This window comes from Eucalyptus grandis, chromosome 6 (genome assembly GCF_016545825.1).
Source record: "Eucalyptus grandis isolate ANBG69807.140 chromosome 6, ASM1654582v1, whole genome shotgun sequence".
Taxonomy (NCBI): Eukaryota; Viridiplantae; Streptophyta; class Magnoliopsida; order Myrtales; family Myrtaceae; genus Eucalyptus; species Eucalyptus grandis.
The window spans coordinates 8,588,388-8,596,633 of record NC_052617.1 but is presented as its reverse complement, the minus strand read 5'-3'; the positions used below and the strand labels follow the sequence as shown (position 1 = coordinate 8,596,633).

Genomic DNA, 8,246 nt, shown 5'->3' with positions numbered 1-8,246 from the left:
ATCGCAATTTCACTTCACTTCCCTTTTGATTGAGAAAATATTGGGTGGTCCGGGACCACGGACCTCCACGTCAGCGTGGTCCCGGACCACTCACGCGGCGCCACGTGGAAGTGTGGGCCCCTTGCCTGGCTGTCTCTCCTCCTCTTCTCTCTCTCCACGTCGTTCCAATTCAAACCAACGCGCGGGCATTCTCTCTCCTGCTCTTCTCCTCTCTCTCCTCTCTTTCTCACTCTATCCTCTTTCCTGACCCGACGACGGCGACGCTCCCTGCCGACGACGGCCTGTCTCTACTCGCCGGCCTCTTCGCTCTCCGACGGCGGCACTCTCTTCGACGACGGCGACTCCCTCCCGACGACGGCCGTGCTCTCTTCGACGACGGCGACGCTCCTCCTGACGACCTCTCTCTCTACTCCACGGCCTCTTCGCTCTCCGACGACGGCGACTCTCCCTCCCGACTACGGCCCCTCTCTCTACTCGACGGCCTCCTCCTCCCGACCTCTTTCTTCCCGAATCGCGCTCTCCTGAGGCTGGGCTTTCTCCGACGAGGGCCGCGCTCTCTCCGCTATGGTCAGCCGTCTCTCCCGAGAAGCCCTAGATCTGCGACGACAATCCCGCTTCACTTCGTACAGGGCCGACGAGGTCCTTGATCGGAACTGGTGAGTTGGTCCCTCTCGTGTCGATTTGATTCGTGGGGCTTTTCCCGGCCGCCTCTGTTTTGGTCGGTCTAGCGGGTAGTGGAAATGGAGAGGATTTCTGGGCTCTACTCTTCTTTTGTTTTGCTGTATAGGGGTATTCCTGGGATCTATCTGTCGGATGAAGGAGAGCTTGTTGTTTTGAAGTTTGAGATATGTTGTAAAGGCGATTTTTCCGGCTGCCTCTGTTTTGGTCGTTCTAGTGGGTAGTGGAAATGGAGAGGATTTCTGGGCTCTGATCTTCTTTGTCTTTGTCTTACTGTTTGGGGTAGTCCTGGGATCTATCTGAAGAATGAAGGAGAGCTCGTTGCTTTGATGTTTGAGATTTGTTGTAAAGGAGCGACTTTTCGCGGAGGGTACGTGTTGACTCGTTTGGTATGTGAGAGAATTTGAAGGATAGAAGGAATACGAGGGAAGAGATGTTGATTGGTGCACCAGAGAGCGTGAAAATAGGGAGGTTTTATTGGTACATCATCAGTAATAATTTCAATTTGGGGTGTGGTCTTGTAATATAGATATAGCGTATTTAATAGGCAGACCAATCAGAATACAGGATTACATTTCGCTTGTAGGACACAAGGAAAGCTTTTCTGCAGTTACAAGCGAATTCATCATAACTACTCAGCAGTCAGCATATATCCTGTCACGTGAATATGTATCTATTTTTAGGGTGAATTGAATCAGCGATGCTCAACTTGTCCTTCTTTTCTCAGTTTTTACATGCAGCATCAAGAGGAAACTTTCTTTATGACGTTTTCTTCATCAGTATTTTGTTCTCTGGAGTAGAACATACTTTGATTCGCGATTGCTGTGTGTATATGGTTTTGTTTTCTTGCGGCAACATTTTCAATTGTTGCCGTGACACAAAAGAAATTGGAGGAAGAGGATGAAGCGCTTACTAAATCAATAGTACTCCATATCAGTTATTTAATTTCACAGCATTTGCATCACTAACAGCCAAATTTTCTATTAATTAATAATATTACTTAGAGTCTTTGTGACAAATGTATTCTGGTTGTAACTTCTGCAGAAATAGATCTTAGGTTCACATTGCTGTATTAAGGAGTGCTACAAGACAGGAAGATCTTTGTTTCGTATGTGTGTTGACTCTCGTACTTGGGCTAACATTTTAGTCGACTGATAATGCGTATTGAGTACACTAAGGATTGCAGTTGTTTCGAAGAATCTATCTTGGTAAATGTGTTGATGCTAAGTGGCAACCTGGGCAGGTTGAGTTGCGATAAACGCTTATGATGTTAAATTAACAAATTGATCTTTGTTTTCTTGTGATAGGAAGCAAGATGCATGGCTTTTCTATTCATCTGGTTTAATTATGTTGTGCTGCCGATGCTTCCTGACCCTTTGCTATTGATTAAATAAGGTTTTGTCTTTTCTTCTTGTCACCAATAAGCTTAGTGACACACAATGCCGTGAGTCACAGTGAAGTTCATCATAAGGCCTGGCAGCAGGTTTTATTACTTAATTCAACTTAAATATGATTTATGTGATTTTTAGTTTGGAATGTAAATACGTGAAATTATATAGGTTAAAATCGATGGAGTGTTTTTGATTTATTATCTGACTCGCTTCGTGAAACTAAATTAGGCTCCTTTGATGTTTGCGAATAGTTGAGTGTAGGCGAGTGCTCAAGTGGACATATGCATATGGTTCTTATCTACCAGAATATGATCATGCTAAGAAACAATTTTTTGAGTATTTGCAAGGTTTGTATTGGAGAGTAGGGTTGTGGATAGACAATGGCCATGCATGTCCTTCTTGTTTTCCTATTTACTTACATGAAATGGTTTCTTTACTGTGTGAGCGGAGTTCGGAAAAGGCTTCATCATTGTCGGAGAAGGAACTTCACCGGTTCCTTAGTGATGAGAATCCTTCTAGTAATTTTAATGACTTCCGCACCAAGTTGCCGGACTTAGCCTCTTCTTGTCGATTCAATTTTCATAATTAGTCGAGTAAAATATGTTTGGTACAAATTACAATTGTGTACAAATCAATTTTATTTAGACTTGAGTCCCTAGATATCCATCTATGAAATGGGAAATAGGCTACGATTAAAAAAAGTCTCATAAAGGAGGGGGATAGGCATTGTCATATAGGCGAATGCCCTGCATTTTTATTGAATAGCACATGAAAATACTAATATTGGAATTGGTGATTACATTCCTTTCGCCAAAATGCGCTTTATCGTTTCGGAGAGAGCATGATATGTTACCAATGAGCACTTCTTCCGATAAATTAGTGTATGTAATATTCCTGCGGAATCTTCTTTGGCTTCATATATTGTAAAAGTTCAGGCGAAGCTCATGACTCATCCAGCATAGCATTCCTATTTCTAATCCTGCTCTTTATTGTCAAGCTTTCAAAGTTTACTTTATGGAATAATATTGACTCTGCAGTTTATTGTTAACTTAAAAGCCGATGAGCCAAAAGCATTCTCACTAGTTCTTTTGATTGGATTTTTATGCTAAAAGATTGTTGATTCGAAAGTCAAACCTGACAGTGGACTTACCAAGAATATGATCTTCCAGTGCATATGGCATTGGTTGGTTGTTATAAGGCTGTTGGACCGTTACTTGTTTATTTATTTAAGTTCATAGAGTATTAGTGGGAAACAATAATTCTTGGAGCTGTTTTTCCATCACAAACACATCTCTCCTTTTATTAAAAGACCGGTGGCCCTCTCTACTTCAGCTGCAATATAGTTTACATAGACACTTTCTTAATAGCCTCTGTTGTGACTTCCAGAAGTAGCACCTATGTGTGCACATAGACATGCGTTTTGACTTTCTTACATCCGTTTTTGTTGCTACAGTGTGACTAGAAACTACTTTGACAACCTCGTGAGAGCATTGGAGAATGGGCTATCAGATGTGGATTCCCTCGTATTCACGCTCTCTGGTGCACCAATCAACATCTCTTCCCTCGTATTCCTTCTATCCTTCAAATTCTCTCACATACCAAACGAGTCAACACGTACCCTCCGCGAAAAGTCGCTCCTTTACAACAAATCTCAAACATCAAAGCAACGAGCTCTCCTTCATTCTTCAGATAGATCCCAGGACTACCCCAAACAGTAAGACAAAGACAAAGAAGATCAGAGCCCAGAAATCCTCTCCATTTCCACTACCCACTAGAACGACCAAAACAGAGGCAGCCGGAAAAATCGCTCCTTTACAACATATCTCAAACTTCAAAACAACAAGCTCTCCTTCATCCGACAGATAGATCCCAGGAATACCCCTATACAGCAAAACAAAAGAAGAGTAGAGCCCAGAAATCCTCTCCATTTCCACTACCCGCTAGACCGACCAAAACAGAGGCGGCCGGGAAAAGCCCCACGAATCAAATCGACACGAGAGGGACCAACTCACCAGTTCCGATCAAGGACCTCGTCGGCCCTGTACGAAGTGAAGCGGGGATTGTCGTCGCAGATCTAGGGCTTCTCGGGAGAGACGGCTTTGACCATAGCGGAGAGAGCGCGGCCCTCGTCGGAGAAAGCCCAGCCTCAGGAGAGAGCGCGATTCGGGAAGAAAGAGGTCGGGAGGAGGCCGTCGAGTAGAGAGGGGCCGTAGTCGGGAGGAGAGTCGCCGTCGTCGGAGAGCGAAGAGGCCGTGGAGTAGAGAGAGGCCGTCGTCAGGAGGGAGCGTCGCCGTCGTCGAAGAGAGCACGGCCGTCGTCGGGAAGCGTCGCCGTCGTCGAAGAGGGCGGCCGCCGTCGGAGAGCGAAGAGGCCGGCGAGTAGAGAGACAGGCCGTCGTCGGCAGGAGCGTCGCCGTCGTCGGGTCAGGAAAGAGGGGATAGAGTGAGAAGAGAGGAGAGAGAGGAGAAGGAGCAAAGAGGAGAGAATGCCCGCGCGTTGGTTTGAATTGGAACGACGTGGGAGAGAGAGAAGAGGAGGAGAGACAGCCAGGCAAGGGCCCACACTTCCACGTGGCGCCGCGTGAGTGGTCGGGGACCACGCTGACGTGGAGGTCCCGGACCACCCAATATTTTCTCCTTTTGATTTGATGCGCTGACGCGCATCGTACACGCGATAAGATGACGGGGCCAAGAGTCAGGTCCTGCTCGCCTCCATCTCATATTTGTCCTCTGCTCACTTTCCCAGTGTTCTCGGTCACACCAGTCAACGAGAGAGAGGCAGAGAGGTGTCTCCTTGTGAAAAATAATGGAGAGTGTGGGGGAGAAGGAGAGGAGGTGGTGGTGGTGGTGAGGAACAAGCAGGTGATCCTGAAAGACTACGTCTCTGGCATCCCAAAAGAAACAGACTTCGAAATCAAGACCGGCGAGGCCAGGCTGAAGGTGGAGGAAGGCTCGGTGGGGTGATAGTGAAGAATCTCTACTTGTCCGTCGACCCTTACATGCGTCTGCGCATGCGCAAGCCTCAACCCAATCCCTCCTACTCTCTCCCTTCCCTCCCGGCTCCGTGAGTCTCTCTCTCTCTCTCTCTCTCTCTCTCTCTCTCTGAACTTGTACCGACAGAATTTTGAGTTTTGGGTTTATCTGGGGCACACCCTTCAGGGTCTGTTGCATGCTTAAAAATCAGAATTGGGGAAGCTAAATGGGAATGGGAATCGCATGGCTTGTTTTGGTGAAAACTGGTGCAGGTTGTGATGGGGAATGGAGTGGGGAGAGTTGTGGATTCTGGTCATCCAAACTACAAGAAGGTGACAGTTGGGGATCACTGGGTGGGAGGTACAGTGTCATCACAGCACCTGAATCCCTCACAAGATACAGACCACTGATATTCCGCCTTCCTTTTACCTTGGAATCTTGGGTATGAATTCGTCTACATCTCTCTCTGCCTTTGGCTTATCATACCCGTTGAGTAAATTTTATGCAATAACTGTATTATTGACCCGTTTTCTAACAGATTTAAGCTTTTGTGAAAAATGGTTTGGTTGGTACGTATTCTGTTCGTTTTCACTGTTGTTTATCAATTTACTCTGTGTGGTTATGTCCGCTTCCTGAATTTTGACTGTAAGGCCAGCATATACTCAAGTGAGTGTCAGGAAATGTGCTTTAGTACATTATTGAAAATATTTTCTAGCAGTTCAGAAGTTTTTGAGAGAACAGGTCTGACTAACAATACTACTCAGCAAGGTTACTTCGAGCATCTTCATCATTGACATGCATGTATTGTCTATAGTCAACCTCCATCCTCCAGTATTCAGTTGACTTCACTGTAGTCTGGTTCATATTCATCCGTTTGGTCTGCTGTTTGTGAAAGATAGCTGAAACACGGGTGCATAAGGAATACCTGATTTTTTTTTTTTTTTTTGTCCAGTGCTATTGACATGTACATGGTGTAATTTGTTGTTTCTCTCATAATTTGGCAAATAGGACAGGAGCTTAGCAAGTTCTCGCTTTTCTCTATGACTTGAGTTTCTGATTCCCTGCTGAAATGCCTTGTTTTGTAGGTACACCTGGCTTGACTGCCTATGTTGGTTTGCACGAGATATGTTCGCCGAAGGAGGGTGAATATGTCTTCATTTCAGCAGCATCCGGTGCAGTAGGACACATTATAGGTCAACTTGCAAAACTGAAGGGCTGCTATGTTGTTGGTAGTGCTGGTAGTGATGAAAAGGTATGTCCATTTGGCTAATTATATGTGCCTCTATGTGAACTTCGTTTAGAACATTGATCATACTCTTAAGAAAGTCTGTTGTGCGTATACACTTACTTTTATGTGAAATTAGTAATTGATAAAACAAAGGAATTTAACGTTATCCTTGATCATTCTCAAAACAGCTCTTCAGAGATTTTTATTTTATTTTATTTTTGTTTTTATGGTCAGAACTCTTCAGAGATTGATGGGCTACTAGTCATCAGATATTTGAAGTTGTTGCCAAACTTCCGTTATACTTCCATCTTGTTCCATCCTCCCCTCATTAAGGCACTTTGTATTTAGTTTAACTTCGTAACTTCAGATGTGCTCTAGTTTACTCATGAAATTCGTGGCACAAGGCTCCTGAAGATCCACTGGGCCCAAGCATCTGACATCACCTATAGTGTCGTGAAATTTCCTGGCATGCACTTTTATTTAGAGGATTGAATGCGTTGATTTTACAAGTTAAGAAGACTAAGTACAAGCAAGTTCGGAGATGTCTTTCTTATGCTCATGTTTCTTTTTGACAGGTTGATTTGCTGAAAAGCAAGTGTGGATTTGATGAGGCCTTCAATTACAATAAGGAGCAGGATCTGGATGCTGCTTTGAAAAGGTTAGAACATTAGTCTGGATGCTCAAGAAGATTCTGAAATCGTAATGGATTATTAGCTGTTGAAGCAACTGGAAAGATATCTTAATGAAATGGTCACTTGTTAAGCATATTCAATTAGGAATAGTTCAATCTCAAATACTAATTCCACATAACAGTTGGTGTATGATTTTTTTTGTAATCAGTTACTTAACCAGTGCTCATGGGTGCCCGTTGACATAATCCTTTATAAAAAGTGTAATTATATATTAGTGGGTTCTTGCTTAACGAACTAAGTAGTGCCTGCCAATTGCCTTTTCCCATCAAAAGCAGAACTGTTGCCACTAATGAGCAGACACGTCGGAGTTTATTTCACTTGGCTTCGCTAGCTTATTGTGGAAAACGTCATTTGTCGTGTTTTCTATTATTTACAGAACATTACTGAATCATTCATTAGTGAAAGATATCTAACTGTAACTAGATGATTGTGCCATGTCTCACATACGATATAAGCATTCCATTTTCATGACTATGGATGGCTTCAAAAATATAGTCCTAAAACAGCTTGATGTCCTTGCATTCATCGCTGTAGTTCATCAAAATATCTAGGGAAGATACTGATATAGTGGAATGGCAGGTACTTTCCTCAAGGCATTGACATATACTTTGAGAACGTTGGGGCAAAATGCTCGATGCAGTGCTGCTCAACATGAGACCCCATGGTAGAATAGCAGTATGTGGAATGATCTCACAGTATAACATGGATAAGCCTGAAGGGTTAAAAATCTGATGCTTCTTGTGTACAAACAGTTTGCGGATGGAAGGTTTTTATGGTATCTGCTTACTATGACTTGTACCCAAAATTCTTGGATGAGGCGATATCTTACATCAGAGAAGGGAAGATAGTCTATGTGGAAGATACTGTTGAAGGGCTAGAGAGTTGTCCGGGTGCTCTCGCGGGGCTATTTGAGGGGCGTAATGTCGGTAAACAAGTGGTTCGAGTTGGTCAAGATTAAGTAATGTATGGGCACGCTCTTGGAATTGTCCTAGATATTCTGTGATCATATGTGGCTACTTAAATATGTCACTGGGCAATGCCTGAAAGATTGATCTTGAAATTGTGACGGGCATAGCTTTTATCAAATGAGTCGGATAATTACCTGATAATTGGTTCCGACCTTCATATGAGGAAATTTGATAAATAGCGAAGAACTTTCTCTGTTTTTATTATCAAACTTCTTTTGATAAACTGACTTCTGTGAATTTACAAGATTCCTTTAAATAAACATCGTTCTCTGCCATACCAAGTAACTGCCATATTACACCCTGATTTACATGGCTAT

General features: G+C 43.6%; 1 long non-coding RNA gene across 1 annotated transcript; it reads left to right on the top strand.

The window, feature by feature from the left end:
• The first annotated feature begins 5,404 nt into the window (after nucleotides 1-5,404).
• On the top strand, nucleotides 5,405-8,086 carry LOC120294765. The gene is made up of 4 exons (XR_005552061.1): nucleotides 5,405-5,483; nucleotides 6,127-6,293; nucleotides 6,845-6,927; nucleotides 7,541-8,086. It is a non-coding gene; the product is annotated as an uncharacterized LOC120294765 (long non-coding RNA).
• Nucleotides 8,087-8,246: the final 160 nt, after the last annotated feature.